This window comes from Gambusia affinis, linkage group LG07 (genome assembly GCF_019740435.1).
Source record: "Gambusia affinis linkage group LG07, SWU_Gaff_1.0, whole genome shotgun sequence".
NCBI classification, from domain to species: domain Eukaryota; kingdom Metazoa; phylum Chordata; class Actinopteri; order Cyprinodontiformes; family Poeciliidae; genus Gambusia; species Gambusia affinis.
This window is the reverse complement of record NC_057874.1, coordinates 24,586,170-24,601,465: the sequence shown is the minus strand read 5'-3', so window position 1 is coordinate 24,601,465 and position 15,296 is coordinate 24,586,170. Positions and strand designations below refer to the sequence as shown.

Genomic DNA, 15,296 nt, shown 5'->3' with positions numbered 1-15,296 from the left:
GACTTATTTAATGTGCAGATTACTGAAGCAAGACTTGGCGAAGCCTATTCAGAGCAATATATTACACAGATGTGATGAAGTTTTGTTTGAGCACTAAAGGAAGGAAAATCATACCTAATCTCCTTATTAAGATTTCAGAAGTCAGCATGTAATTTCTGCCATTATGTGAGTGCTTATTAACAGAAGCCAGCATCAGGACATAGGTTAGTTGGGTTAGGATTTTGGTCTCTTTGAGAGACTGGAAGCAGATGTGGGTGCACACACATTATCGTCATCAACATATCATCTGCTTCGATCTCCAATTATTTTAAAGACGCACATAGCACATTTACATGCATGACACAGCTGACCAAGATTAAGTAGATTAAGTATTCAGTGGGTTTCCGTGAAGAATATATATGAGGGCTAAGCATCAGATGTGCTGTGGTGAGCACTTAGTGGGGGGTGGGGTATAGTTTTGAGACCTTAAGGAGTATGTGGGCCGTAAAATTATGAACTACATCTGCCAGTATTTTGTTTAGTTAGATAGCTAGATAAATAGACAGGTACTTGGCAGAGACTACACATTGATAAATAGCTGTGTATGGAAAGCTTTTTTTCCTAGTACATTAAGCAACATGTCTGCTCACATTAACAGAAGGTCTGGCCTTGTTTCCAGGAGCAGAACTCTCATGTCAGCTACAAGTAGATTTTCGTGGATGTTTTCTGATTAACTCAGTTTTTTTCCAGCATAGATATGCACACTTAGGATGAAACTTTCAGGCAGATATTTTGACCTGTCTACTGCTTTGTAAGCTAAAACTCCAATGTGGAAAATGCATTTTGATTTTCATTGTCCTATAAATTTAATTCTTATCATTACCAAGCCATTGAGTCTGCTAATTTATATAAACCAAAGAATGCAATATGCATAAATATTCATCTGAACATTTTCTTAAATTTGGAAATATGAACATTGTCTAACTGTGATGTCATTCATTAATTCTTCCAACTGTCTTCAACACTAAAGCCTGGAAAAGAAATCAAGCATTACAACAGGCTTTTTGCACAGACCATTGCTTGCATTAAAACTAAGTTGTTTTCCTCCTACTGCAGGTACACCTCTTTCTGCTTCAGCAGCTGAGTGGCAGAGAAGTGAGCAGCTGCACCAGCGAATAAGCTGTTTGCACATGAACAGTGTTGTTATACTGGTTTGATACTCAGATGAGCGCTGTTCACTTAGTGAGAGTGTAAATAGAAAAGACATGCTGTCATTTCCGAATTTCTCCTTGAGTGATCATTTTAAATGTAAATCCTGCAGTAATCACATGACCGCATAAGCATAGGGTATTTGGGTGAAGAGGCTGTATGGTAACTCTGAGAATCAGTTCTCATTTAGATTAACATATTTAAATGTGTAATGTATAGATATGTTTTGTACTTTGCACCTTGCTTTATTTATTAAGCTCTGCATCAGAGCTTAATAATCCGGCGCTGAATAATTGTCATTTATAAAAATCATTTATTCCTCAGTGGGGAAATTTCAGAAATTTTAATTCAAGTTGTTGTTTCTTATTTACTTCTTGGGCTATCTGTTTTAGTCATGGTATAAACTGTGATGCATCTTACTCTCTTAGGTTTGAATGTTTCCCATAACTGTAAACTTCCAGTTTTTTTCTAATTCTGTAGCTTAACACTTATAAAATAAAGAGACAGTTTGATGCATTCTCTAAATCTGTTTTTTATCTTAAAACTCGCCCACAACTTCTGCAAATTTGTTTAAAAATTGCTCACTGCATCCTCTTTTTGTGTTACCACTGTGTAACCGCTTTGGCTGTATGCTTAGTTTCAGCATGTTTGTGCAGGACTCGTTTCACTGTGGATAAGTCAGGATCTTCACAAGACTTTGTGAAGATCCTGACTTCACAAAGTCAGGATCTTTGTGAAGTCAGGATAAATAATAAATAAACAAACTCTATTTATTTATTAATAAATAATCTCTATTCTGTCTTTGATTATTGAAGGATATAGCAAATAGAAATAACCCTGGTAATTCAAACTAACCTAAAGCAATAGACATTTGGTCTGACTTGTGTTCAGACAGTGAGAAAAAAATATTTACTCCTCACTTGTTTTTAAGACACAGCTACAGTCTTTAGTTCTTTTCAAATAATTTATTGCTTTGACAAACAATGCAAAGGGTGAACACAATTACTGTTTCAGACTTTCAAAGTTCATAGATTTTATGGAACTAATATATTTTGAAATTTTCCCCATAATAATATGTAATAGAACCATAAGACAACCTCTGTAATTGATGTGTTTTAATTAAAAAATAGGTTTGACTGGTATTACTTTAATGGTACACATTTATCATTTTACATTTATCATTTTGATTATTGAGAGAATGAAAATACATATTATCGGTTGAGATTTAAACTCTGGATAAAATTCTAGTTTGTAAATAGCTCTACTTGCTTATAATAAATAGCTTCATTTGCTTACAATAAAAATCATTATGCTGTTTTGTAAAAGTTGGTGCCACTGTGTTAAAACTGTATTTTTGGGGGTTAAATCTGTTTTTGAGTGCTGCAGTACAACAATGCTAAAAATAACCTCAGCAGTCCATCCAAGAAACGCTGCAGGGAAACAGACTTGTCTTGTCTTTTTTCTCTCTTTCATCATTAAAACACAAAGGCAGCTGTTGGATCATGAAGGTATCTTATGTTGTTGCATGGTGACATTAAACATCTTTTATGAACAATTGTTAATATAGAAGTAAATAGAATGTAAAGTATATCTTGGAAAGGTACACTTCCCCTGCGTAGCAGGAAATAGTTTGGTCAGTGGAGAAATATACAATGATTTCTAATAAAAATAGGTGATGTTATGTACTTGGCATTCCTACTCTTCTCAAGATATATGATTACATGCAGTCATATCACAAAAGGTTTCTAAAATCCCAGATCTACAGCTGTATTTTACTCATCTAGTCTAATATTGACCTAATTTAAAGTGAATGTTAGTTGAGTATCTCGGTGTTTGTGAATGATCTCTTCCCCCTTTTTACATGCTGCTTAGTGTAATAGTCAGTATCCACAGAATGAAAGCATTTAACTCCAATCAATGAGATTTATTGCTCTGTACGAGGCAAAGGTGTCTTTGCTCACTTGAAAGTGCTCTTTTGGCTTTCTTCCAGCTGAGATGGAACCAACAGTATGATGAATTGCTTTTATCCTGACTCCTTACTGTAAGATTCACACTTTTCTGTAAGTTTGAACAGGCTGCAGCATCCTCTTGCATCAATTAACAGTGAGACTGATTTTACATATAAGCTATGATATCTTAAGGCAATTAAATAAAACTGTACAAATGTAAACCAAACAACTCTTATCTTTGAAATAATTTAGCAGCTTGGGCACTGCTTATATTTAATCTCTCAAGCCTCTTTTGTACACCTTTTTATACATACCTGTTAAATTCTATCGACAACAAAAATGGTTCCTGTAGCCATTAAGCACTGAGTGCTTCCCATTCTATTTTTACCTACAAATTAGCACACAAGCAAGTAGCATAAACTACAAGCATTGCCAAGCCTGAGAATTATATGTTCTTTCACAGATTTCTGGATTTGATCTTCTCAAGTGAAAAAGAGGGTAAAGGATCATGTGTTAATTTTCAAAGGGTTTCTTCTTTATGAACATTGTTTCTCACTTGGATAAATATGTTTCTGGATAGCATATATTGTATATTGCTTTATTGATCTGGAGCTATGCAATTTTTCAAGAATAAGACTGAAAAAAAAAAAACTTGAGTAAATTTTCTTTGTTCTTATTTTCTGTCACTTTTTGGTCTACTTTTTAGTTAAGCCTTTGTCCTTGCTATGGAAGATGTGCATAAAAATGCAAGGGCATCATGAGCTTAATGCAATACTGTGTACTTGTATAGCTGCCTTGTGTTGCTGGCAGACTGAAATACACATAGGCTGGATACAGTCCAAGCTTGCATAAGGGACTCCTGAATATGAGATTTCATTTTCTGATAAAAAAGCTTTCACTCACTCTGTTAAGGTATTTATTGTGCTCAAGAAAAAAAATAAGAAATTGAATCCAGCTACCTAAATCTTCATAAATGAACATACTATTTTCAATTTGGGAAGTCATTTTAATTTGTGTTCGTTGAGACTGTTTTAAACTATTGCTGAGAAACCAAAACCATCTTGCCTGGACTTGTCTGATTAGAATATGATGCTGGTCTTCCAAGAAGCTAAGCAAAACAATAGATTATGTCAGGAAAAGGAAATGAAATCTGTAAAATAATTAAATATATTAAAATATATTAAAGTTTCCCATTTATCTTGACCAAAATGTTTAGTCGGTCTGATGTTTCAGACATTTTAATCCAGTGAATTATACTATAAAGAGCTTAATCTTAGCATTAAATTGTTAATACCACAGAGAAAACCCTTTACTACCTGTAATTTTATAAACTTATTATTTTCACACATTACGTGCTGCAATTTATTGAAGATTAAGTGAGCAGTACTGCACTGCTGTATGCTTCTTTTGAAATGACAGGAAGTGATCGAGCTGAATTTGAATTATACTAGCGTTGCATGTGATGTTTTGTGTAAGTTCCTTCTATGTGGGGATTTGCTCCTCAGTTGAAGAATGTTGCATTGTCAGTGATAGAAATGCTCATTCAAAAAGAATCATTGGATTGCAAACAAAGATTAACAAGATGACCGTTATTTTTGCAAACCTGTGAGAGTTTATGATATCAAGCAAAAATAAAATTTTACATTGTGTAAGTAAAACAGTTATTAGCTGCCTTTAGCTTTTAGTGAAAGTGCAGATTGATTTTGAAAAGAGAACACAGTCTGGGTTTCTTTCTATAGACTACGCTTGTGAACTCATTTGCCTAATCTTGGGAACTAGAGTGGAAGCTGTGTATAATGAGGACCAAAGTTTGTCTGGGATGGCTGTGTGGGGCTGGGATAGTGGGAGAGAGACTCTGAAAGACATGAAGGTATTAATCACACAAAGGGCCAAAGGAGAAGTTTATGTGGATAGAAAACGCCTGTGGAATGGTCAAATATTTTTTGCCATTTTGACTGCTTTTGTGGACTCTCAAATAAAAGGATAGTGAAAGATTAAGACAAAAGAAAGAATCATTCAAGTTTTCTGGAAGTTTGTCTTGATTTTTTCTGAATGGCAGAAGTGCAGTGCCATATTCTTGTGTTGCGCAGAAGACACAAAACCTGCCTTTAAGGAATGAAAACTCAACGACTTTTTTGTAGTATTCAGATTAATTTGTTGAAATTCTTGTACAGTACTCAAATATAGTACATTATATTTTTTCTTAAAGAAGTAGTTAAGCAGAACTGCTTCTCATTGTAAACATGCCTCTTAGGAATGCAACATCCTTTTCAGTTTTTTATGTTTCAAGGAGTTATACAGGTGGGTTCCCCTTCCATACATTTGTAATTGTAATACATAAACTTTTCATTTTAGACATATCTCCCGGGTCACTGTATCTTTCACAAATATGTAAAAGACTTCCTTTCTTGTGTATTCAAATTTGCATCATACCATCTATGCCAAGACAACTGTCAGCCTAATTTTATAATGATATGGGTATTATCCGGTGTAATCTGGCAGTAAATTAATTACAACCCACAATCACTCAGTACTGAAAATTTTCTGCCTTTTTACTATCATAGCCCAAATATTAACAGCCATAATACAGGGAAAACCACAAAGGATTCACCATCAAATAATCTGCTTGGAAAACCTCCAGCCATGTAATCTTTGTAAGCAAAAAGCTTATCAAATATTCTGTTTTCAATTCGTTTGCATAAAGTCTGCCAACGGTGTGAATGCATTATTGTTTTGCGCTCTGTTGCCAAGGTCATTGTATTTTTCAAAGTGTCCCACAACTTTCTATGAATTAATGGTTCCTCATAAATAACAATTAATGGCAGGTAAATTTGACTTAGCGGAATCTCTAAAAGACTCCTAGAAACAGTACAGTTTTAGTTTTTGCAAGATATTGGATATTAAAGTTTAAGGGCTAAACTGTTAGAACAAATGGCTTTGGATACAGACAGTGTGCCCTTATAAAACATCTGAATCAAACTGTGAGAGCCAATCCATGCGTGTGAGACATATCCATCCTTTTGGTCTGGAATGTTTTTAATATGCAGATTGATACATTTGTAGTTGTTGGTGGCTTAAGATAGAAGCAGTACTGAATAATGAAATAAAACACTCATTTATGCCTTTTAACTCAGCTTGAGAATAATGTAAGAATTGTCTGATGAAAATCCTTTAACTGAGTCAGTCAAATAATCCAAAGACTAAAGTGAATATACACCTGTTATCTAGAAAGAGCTGAACAATAGACACTCAGAGAACCGCTTTTACACATACAAGCATCAGGTCTCAGCACTGGGCTAGCAGAATTTGCTCAATGTATGCGGGCACACACCCCAGCAGATAGAATACACAGGAAAATTAATGCACACACACACACACTCTTTGCCAAAAATAAGCCATGGCAGCATGTTGTCAGGGGAGTTTTACAATCCGTATCATCAAAAAAGGCTCCATTAGAGGGGAAAAGCACAAGTGCTTAGGTTTTTAGTAGATGACATGATATTTAGAATTTCTAGTATTCATATGTCACTTTCAATGGCAGTTATCAGGACATTTTGAGCACATGAATTTCTGATGCTAGTGCATTAGACTAGTATGTCGTAGGATAAGAACATGGCAGTTCTTACTTGTCAGTTAGAGATTTCTACATTTGCATAAAATAGCTACGTCGTAAAACAATTTATGTTTAGAAATAATTGAAAAAGAAAGCAGACACTATTTTGTCTTGGATATTATGCAGAAACTCAACATGTGACAGAATTTCAAAATCTTCTTGACTTCTGCAATTGTGTTGGTTATTGATTAATTTCTATAATCTTTTCAGAGAGAAAATAGAAAGTTGTTGTTTTAGAATTGCTCTATCCTAAGTAAGTGGCACATTGTTGTCTGGATACCTTCCTAAGATTTTCCGCTCGGACTTGTACAGTTGCAGACACCTTTATACAGATGTGGTTAATTACAATTAGGATATTGTATGTAAATAACCTCTAAGCATTAATTACAGTAAATTGAACAGAGGAAGGAAAAGTACAAAGGATCCATTAACTTTTTAACCCTTGTCTGAAGCTGATTTGTATGATTATTCACAGAAGGCCTCAACACTCTTAAGTCATTGGGGAGGGAAACTAACTGGTGCCATTAAAAGGTTGTCACAGACCAATAATCTTTCTCTATGGTTCCCTTCTCCATTTCTATCTTTTCTTACTGTCAGTTTGCACGTTGATACAAAGATATGAGTCAATCTATTTCTTGACTCGCATGACTCCAGTCCCTTTCTTAGTTGTATACCAGTATTGTATTCTCTATTTCTTGATTGACTTGACAACTTTCACTTCATTGTCCCACAGAAAAACTACTGAAACACTAGTAAAATTTGAGGCCATTGCATCTATTCCTGACCTCTTTTTTTTCATTAGGCTTCCAAAACAATGATTTTGCACTAACTTTATGTGTTTAGCATTCATTTGTGAAAAACATAAGCCCAACATAAATTCCTTATTTCTGCCCCTCCTAGTAATAATGCGGTCTTTTTATATTCCATTACAGCTGTCTTTTACTTTTTCCTAAAATAAAAACTCCAAAAATTGTTCTTTGCCAAACCAGCACTTATAACTTGAAGGCATCAAGTCAGCACACTTTATAGTTGTGCGGGACTGTTTGCGCATTCTATAATGTCTGGCTTTGTAAAAGCAACAAAGAGATCAGTTTGGATCTTAAAAGTGTAAAATGCCTTATTCATGTTTTCACTGTACAGCCGATACTCAAATATGAGATAGAGTCAGCACAGCACAGTCAGCCTCATCTGGTCCAGTTTGGCAAGTGATGCTGATGTTTCAGGATTGATCTGTCACATTGAGCAGTGAAGCATCTCGTTTTAACAATGAAACAGGCATGTGGCCCTAACACGTTGCCACTTGTTTCTGACTGCTTCGTTCTTCTGTGAGAACCCCTGGTCACATGAGCCAGCCCATCACAGATGAGAGGAGCAGGACTCCAGGACTACAACCAGAGCCTGCCACCTCATCACCCTGCAATCTCCGAAATCTACATTCCCCCTGGTCCGTAGCATAAAAGCACATGCTTAACCACTCTCCACTGTTGCCTTTGTGTTGTGCCAGCACAAGTTTATAGAGGCAGACACACATAAACTCTGCTCAACACACCGACTTAAGCACTGAATCGACATACAGGATCACTCATGCATGACCTGGATGCATACACACACTTCACTCATAAACACAAGCGCGCACACGCACACACATGGCCACCCACATGGACAACAGGCACAAGGGAAAATGAAACACAACTTTAGATTGTGTTTTACAGATGCCTAAAGAAGCACGGCCCTTTGTCATCTATACTGGAATCTTTTCTTTTGGGGAGGAGCACTCCCCAAGTTTAGGACATAATTTTAATCTTTAAAACCCTTTCTTAAAAGCCATTTTACAGATGTTCATTAACAGAAATCAAGCTTAATTTAATCTTTCCATAGTTCAACTCTGGATCCTTATTTATTTTTTTTGACAAAGTAATTTCCTGCTGGGATGAATAAAGTACTTCTATTCTATTATTGAGATTAGATCTTCATTACCAAGTTCAACTTGAGTTTTCTTTTATCCTTTAATTTTGTTATGTGTCACCATGCCCTTTTATTAATACTGTGAACCCTTAATACAAAAAGCAACTTTTTAAGAATACATTTTTTAAATACACAGCTATGAGTTACCCCACCTCATTTCACCCAATGCTCTTGTTGCTGTCCTGGTGAAATTCCTCGCGGATCACTGCGTGCGCCCTCTTTATTTCCATTCTGTGTCTCCTCCGACACCTGGTCGTTGCCCCCCTGCTGTCCTCCCTGCCCTCTCCTTGCACTCCTCCCAACCCCTCATTAATCGGTCCTGATATTGATGGGAGCTGAATGCTGGCAAATGACTGCCTGTGAAGCCTCTTCACGCACCCGCTTCTCATCCTGCCTTTAACCCCATACAGGGTTGATTTGCATGCCAGCCGCTCGCTGGGCTTGTGAATCAGTCACTCTGTGCTTCAGCTGGCTTAGTCCTTCACTTTATGGTTTGTCTATATGGTTTTGTTTCTCTTGATTCCCATGTCTGTGCCTAATGTTTGTCAAACTTTTTCTCCCAGCATGGTTGTTTTAACTCTTGCTTTCCTTTTTGCCACCTGTTGGTGTTTTGTTTCTCTGTCTTTGACAGCCTGTTAATATACCTACTTTTCATACATTTAGAGACACCCCTCTATGTATTTTACCTAACATTTTTTTTCTTGGTTTGCACATATATTTTTTTAAATTATTATGGAAAAATGAAGACACAGAAGTCTCCTGAGTAATGTGTGGGTATTTTCTGAGAATGAGAGGCAGAGTGGTAATTTTAGTGGTTAATCCTTTGATTTAGGGAAAGTGGCTCCAAGAGCAAAACAAGGTATTAAGAAGAGGTTTAACAGGCTTTATGTTCTTTATAAAAAGAGCTTACTCATCATTTAAAGTTTTTATGTGTTTGAAGAAAAAAAAAATGCTTTTCAATGTTTTATATTAAATGCGACAGCAGAACCAAACCAACTTCTTGATTAGCGATATCCATATACAGCTTTGGCTGCCTTTTATGAATGTTTTTTAGAAATAAATGCAGGCCTTTGTGTATTGCTTCAGACTGTTAAATACCAGCAAGATGAGACAACTTTCAACCTCACTCAACTGGTTTTTACCAAATCTAGTTTCCTGTTTCTGTTTTATTGCTCCTAGATATAGATCAGTATTATCTTGGCTAAGGAAATGACATCCTGTTCATCACCACTAGCCTGTTGCCATAGCAACAGCAGTTGCTTGAGTGTGTTGACATGGTTTTTGCCTCTTGACGTCAAGGCTCAGGATATATGCCTTTCCTCCTTCTGGACAGCAGATTTCTGTCTCGGTTTCTCACCAAGCTTTGCTTGGATGTCATTACCCTGACTCAACTGTCACAGGCTGCTCTTGGAGCTGACATATCCCTTTTGTCTTTTTTCCTACTGCAGTTAAACCTTAAAGTCCTTTACAGACAGAGGTTTGCGGTCCGTTTTATGGCTGGTACCTCAAGAGCAATTTGTCTTTCATCTGTGTCACTGATAAAAACAATGGTTGGAACTAAACTCAAGGCTGAACAGATACTGAGAACACTTAAATGTAAGCTATTTGGGAGATAAGAGAAACTAAGTAATCTGACTGGGTTAAATGGCAGTAAGGGCTACATAACAAACTGAAGTGGAACTTTTTTTGTGTGTGAAAGACCGCACGTACCATGGAGAACCATTAAGGATATCTGCACATGGGTTCAGGGAGGTACTAATTGTTTTCAAGTGACAATGCAAAAGTTGTTGAAGTTTATTAGGCTAGAGAACTAATCTAGTGTATGCTACAGTTCTAGATAAATGCCACTTGGCAGATAGATAAACTCATTTATTAAAGTTATTTACTATTTTTTGCTAAAGTGATTGGCCAAAGAATATTCTAAAACCTGAGAGTTGTATTTTCAGCCTGGCACAGATTGTGCAATTAAAAAAAAAAAAAAAAAAAAAGCTCTTGAACATTCCACAATGTAAGTGCTCAAAATGACAAGATCTTGATCTTAGTTTTCTGCAGCAGAAGAGGAAGAAAGTTACAACGGAAACAAGTCACTTCAAGTTATTACATTTATCATCAGAGTTGGACGCTGAGAAGAAAGTGAAGAGGATTAGGAAAAGCAAACTGTTGTGGAAGCCTTTATTTGTGGTAAAAAGAAGTCAATAACAAGATGTCTGTCATACTACAAGTCCTATTGCCCAATGATCCCAGACAATTTACAACACTGCTTGATATTTGTTGGAGGTATTGTTTGGTTGGGAGAACGCTAAATCACAATCAGAGATGTAAGCCCAAGGTCTGAGATTTCCTTTCACTTCTTTCATAAACGTTTTTGTGTAATATATGCACATGGTCTGAACATAGATTTTGTCAAATCTCTTTTTTCTATTTATTGTTCGATTTGCAACATTTGTGTTTTGACTATTTAAAAAAATATTTTCCTGATGTTTTTGTGTCCTTTGATTTTCTGTTTGTGTTCTGTAGCAGTTGAAATTTATTTGAACTGCCAAAGATAATCTGCAAAATGACATTTAGATGGTGCATAAAGATGTATATTTTCACGATGTGCAATGTGCAAAACAGAAACTCTCTTCTTCAAAGTATTTTATATGACTAGTCGAACTTGATGATTTCTCATTTTCTACTTATCTTTATATTCAGTGAATGAACAACCTTTCTACAAAAAGAGAGATGACCCAATTACGTCAGATGAGACACTGCTTTTATTCTAAAGTAGATTTTTAACAAGTTGCTGACTTCTGCCTATTCATGTCATGTAAACAGATGAAGGACAGATGCAATTCATTGTTTTTTAATCAGCTTTGTGTTTTTGCCCTAACATAATTTAAACTCTCTCCATGGTAGTGCTGTTCTGCTTCTATTAAGTCTTTCTCATTCTCACTCCCCTACCATTACTGCTTTATGTCTTCTTTCACAGCTGACCACCATGAAACCATTAACGCTGTGTTTGTGCAGTGCTGGTATCCAATATCTCCAAGGCTATGTTAGTTTGAGTAACACAAGTCCTTATGGTGCCTTAATGGCAGGCCAACCCAATTTCCATTGTGTCTTGTTGTCGTTGATTAAGAGGATGTTGATTGCAAGGGCTTTAGGGGTGCCTGTACTGAAAGTGATATTTGGGTTATTCTGTGGCGTTTTGTTTCTCGGCGTATGAGTAATTAAATGCAGTAATGGTGCCAGAAGTAAAAGCAGGCAGTTGGTGAAGCATGTGGCCCAAAAACTGTCTTCCACCACCTCCCCTTGCTCTGCTTTATGGACCTCCAGAGGGTCGCGACCCCACCATAACTCTTCTAAAGTGAGAATGGGGTAGGAACTAGCTCACAGGCCTGGAATCCACCAAGATGCCTTACCTCCTGTGTGATCCCTTTGGCTTCTCTTTTTCCATAAAATGTGTGGTCCACATCAGTAAAAGCAGATGGGGTGGTGATGGTTAAACAGTCATTGCTGTTTTGGGGTACACTGGCAGCTCTTATGGAACATGGTGTATAACAGTATTATAACTGAACATGAGCTGTGTGTTGTGGGTGAAATAAAAGACTGCATGGTGCAAGAGAAAGGAAAATCATACCTATAAATTAGGGTAAGTTAGAAAGGGAAGGAAGAAGGTGAGGAGGGATGGTTTGTAAGAAACAGGAAGAAAGGAGAGAAGACAGACAGAGTCAAGGAGAACAACAGTCCAGACAGGGTGTCTTTGGTGTGCTGCTAGATGAGAATAAATTATTACTTCTCTTTTACAGTTCCCACGTGACTGCAGGTATGTAAGGCACAAGTAAAACACCCATTAATACACATAATTACACCCTTACATCTATCCTCCCTCTTTGGCTGGCTGGTATATAAAGTAATTTCTGAAAGGTAACATGCTGACGTTGCTGGGCTAGTTTTAATTTGTCCAAAACCTGTTCTCCAATGTTATTCACACCAAAACATCAAACACATTAGAACACATTTTGTTTGCCATCCCATTGAATAATTACCCCAGTGTGTAGAAGGTGGATGAGCTGGTCAGTGTAGTGTATGTCTCTGTGTGCGTAAAGGGAAGAACTGGGGGTGGAGACTGCGGGATCTTGCACAGACAGAGAAACAGCTCTGATCTGATGACTTTGTTGGCAGACAGGTTGTATTGACTGGCAACAGATCAACTGTCTTAGGTTGACCTCATACACATACATAACACTGTTCAAATTCCTCTTTGTGACACATAGCCATGAAATGTTGTACCTTCAAGCAGGAGTGAAAACCCATCATTGGGAAAACAGAAAAGGGTTCATAACACATCATGGATGAAAGACTGTGCTATTAAGGGTGTTACTTTCTTATCTGATTGGATTTATTTCTTGACAACATTGTGTTTTTTTATGGAAGTGCTGCCAATCAAACATATTTCTTGGTTAATTTATCATTGTGGATGTCAAGTATGTTTTGCACAAGCTACAAAAAAAATTTTGATAGATGAGCAGACTTGCATCAACTCCACTTGTATAGATGGGTGCTTAAAGAATTATTATAGCAAAGTCTAGTTCCAAGTTTATTTTAGGAATGCTTGAAGAGATTGAAATTATATGATCAAAATGATAATGTCTGTGTGATGGTAACCTTATTATATAAAAGAAACTCATCTTACACTACTTTTGAAAATAATATTTTTGTCTTAATTTAACTGTCTGTCTTCTTCAAATAGTTTCCTTTCTAAAAAAAGTAAACAGAATCAAACTTAATTTTGGTTCTGCTTAAACACTTGAAAATAGTAACTCAATTAACTACACTGTATTTTAACAAAGGTAAAATTATGTTTTATGTCACTGAATGTGGATCCAGCTAAGCAGTGATATTACTGTATTCATCGGATTACAGCTTTTTAAATATGAATTTGACCTGTTTGTCTAGTAAAATGTGTTCATATGATGTTTACTGGAAATTGCATATAAACTGAACTGAATGGAATCAGCACAAACTGTTAGACCGTTTTAAACTAAGATTGTATTACACTTAATTTTGATTTGTTATGCAGAAGACATGGTTAGTTTCACATGTTGAACATTGCCAGTAGGCTATGTATTATCTAATAACTGTTTGGCAAAGAGTGTTCAGTAAATGCTCTTGTTTTAATAGAGTATAGTTACTCAGAAATGGTGCCCTTGTGATACATCACGTATGATTGGCAAGAAATGTTTTCATCATTATGTGTATCAGCTTAACAAATTTTAACTTTTTACTTTTTACTATTTACTCTTCATTTAGATCAAAATCATAGAGCAGGGGGCCATCCCATTATTGCTCTTGCAAATGCACTCAAACGTGTTTTCAAACAAACACAGAGAGATAGAAAGGAAAGCAGAATGTCCCTTACTGAAATCAGGCAAGACTTAACAGGCTTCTATACCCTAGACCATAATTTTCAGCCAGTAAAAGACGGTAACCTGAGGTACTACTTATATGTACAAGTTGTGTTTTTATGCTTAACTAATGTACGGAGTGTATTCTTCAGGCAGTTTGGGCAGACAAAGTTCATACAGAACTCATACAGAATGTTAACTTTGTTTACATAAGTGTTTCAAGATGAAAAAAAAAGAGAGAATCATAAGCTTTGATTTTTTTTTCAAACTTGGCTGCATATTTTAAAATGTCTTTAAATTCTTATTTTTAAAAAAATTAATTATGAATACAGGGTGTTTAGTTTGTTTGCACCTTAGCTTGTTAGAGCTAGTTAGCCTTCAGGAAAAACAGACAGCTTCGCGGCGGGAACAAGCTATTCATTTATTTAGACTTCATGAAACATTTACAGCCCCAGATGAGTAAGATTTATCATTAAACATGGGGAAGTCTTAGGATCTTATTACTCTTTCCCCCAGTACTTGACCCAGAAACCAAAATGCACACCAAGTAAAGGTGTGCATTTACTTAATGTGGTTTTGAGACTAATTTGTCAAGCCCTTGCTGTGGTCATAAGTTGTCATGTGCAGCAGTATAGTGTTGGTAAACCTCTAATGTTGCAAACAGATAACATATTACAGCTAATTGTGGAAATCTGGCTAAACTGAGTAATTGAAAAGCCACTGTTGAGGGCAAAATTATTCAAACTTCTAGTATTTCCCAAGTGCTTTTAAACTTATGTCTTTTTCAAACACCCTAATTTTATTTTGGATGCTACATTTTTCTCAGAATCAAATTAGTCCACGAAAATAAAAACTACCAGTCTGAATAATTAGCCCTCAAATCTACAGTAGTGCAGTCTGCAGTAGTTTGCTGCAGTTTTCCAAACCTCTCCAGAGAAATTCTAATCAATTCTTTAGAATCCATTAAGCTGTTTCAGATTTGATCGCCTTCTAGTATAGATCATCTTATTTGGTTCAGCCCTCAAATATTTGCTCATATTCAAGTCAGGGGTTTGTGTAGGCAAGTCAGTTTCATTGGCATTGGTGTTTTGGAGATGGTACTTAATCCAGCGACCGGCTTTTTAGGTCATTTTAAGTCTGCTTACTAGAAGCATCTTTGGTGAGATGAAGCATAACTGGAGCTCTTTGCTT

General features: G+C 36.2%; 1 protein-coding gene across 4 annotated transcripts in view; it reads left to right on the top strand.

The window, feature by feature from the left end:
* Positions 1-15,296, top strand: part of ephb2b (eph receptor B2b) — a 123,093-nt gene that overhangs the window by 17,630 nt on the left and 90,167 nt on the right. The window lies entirely within an intron of this gene.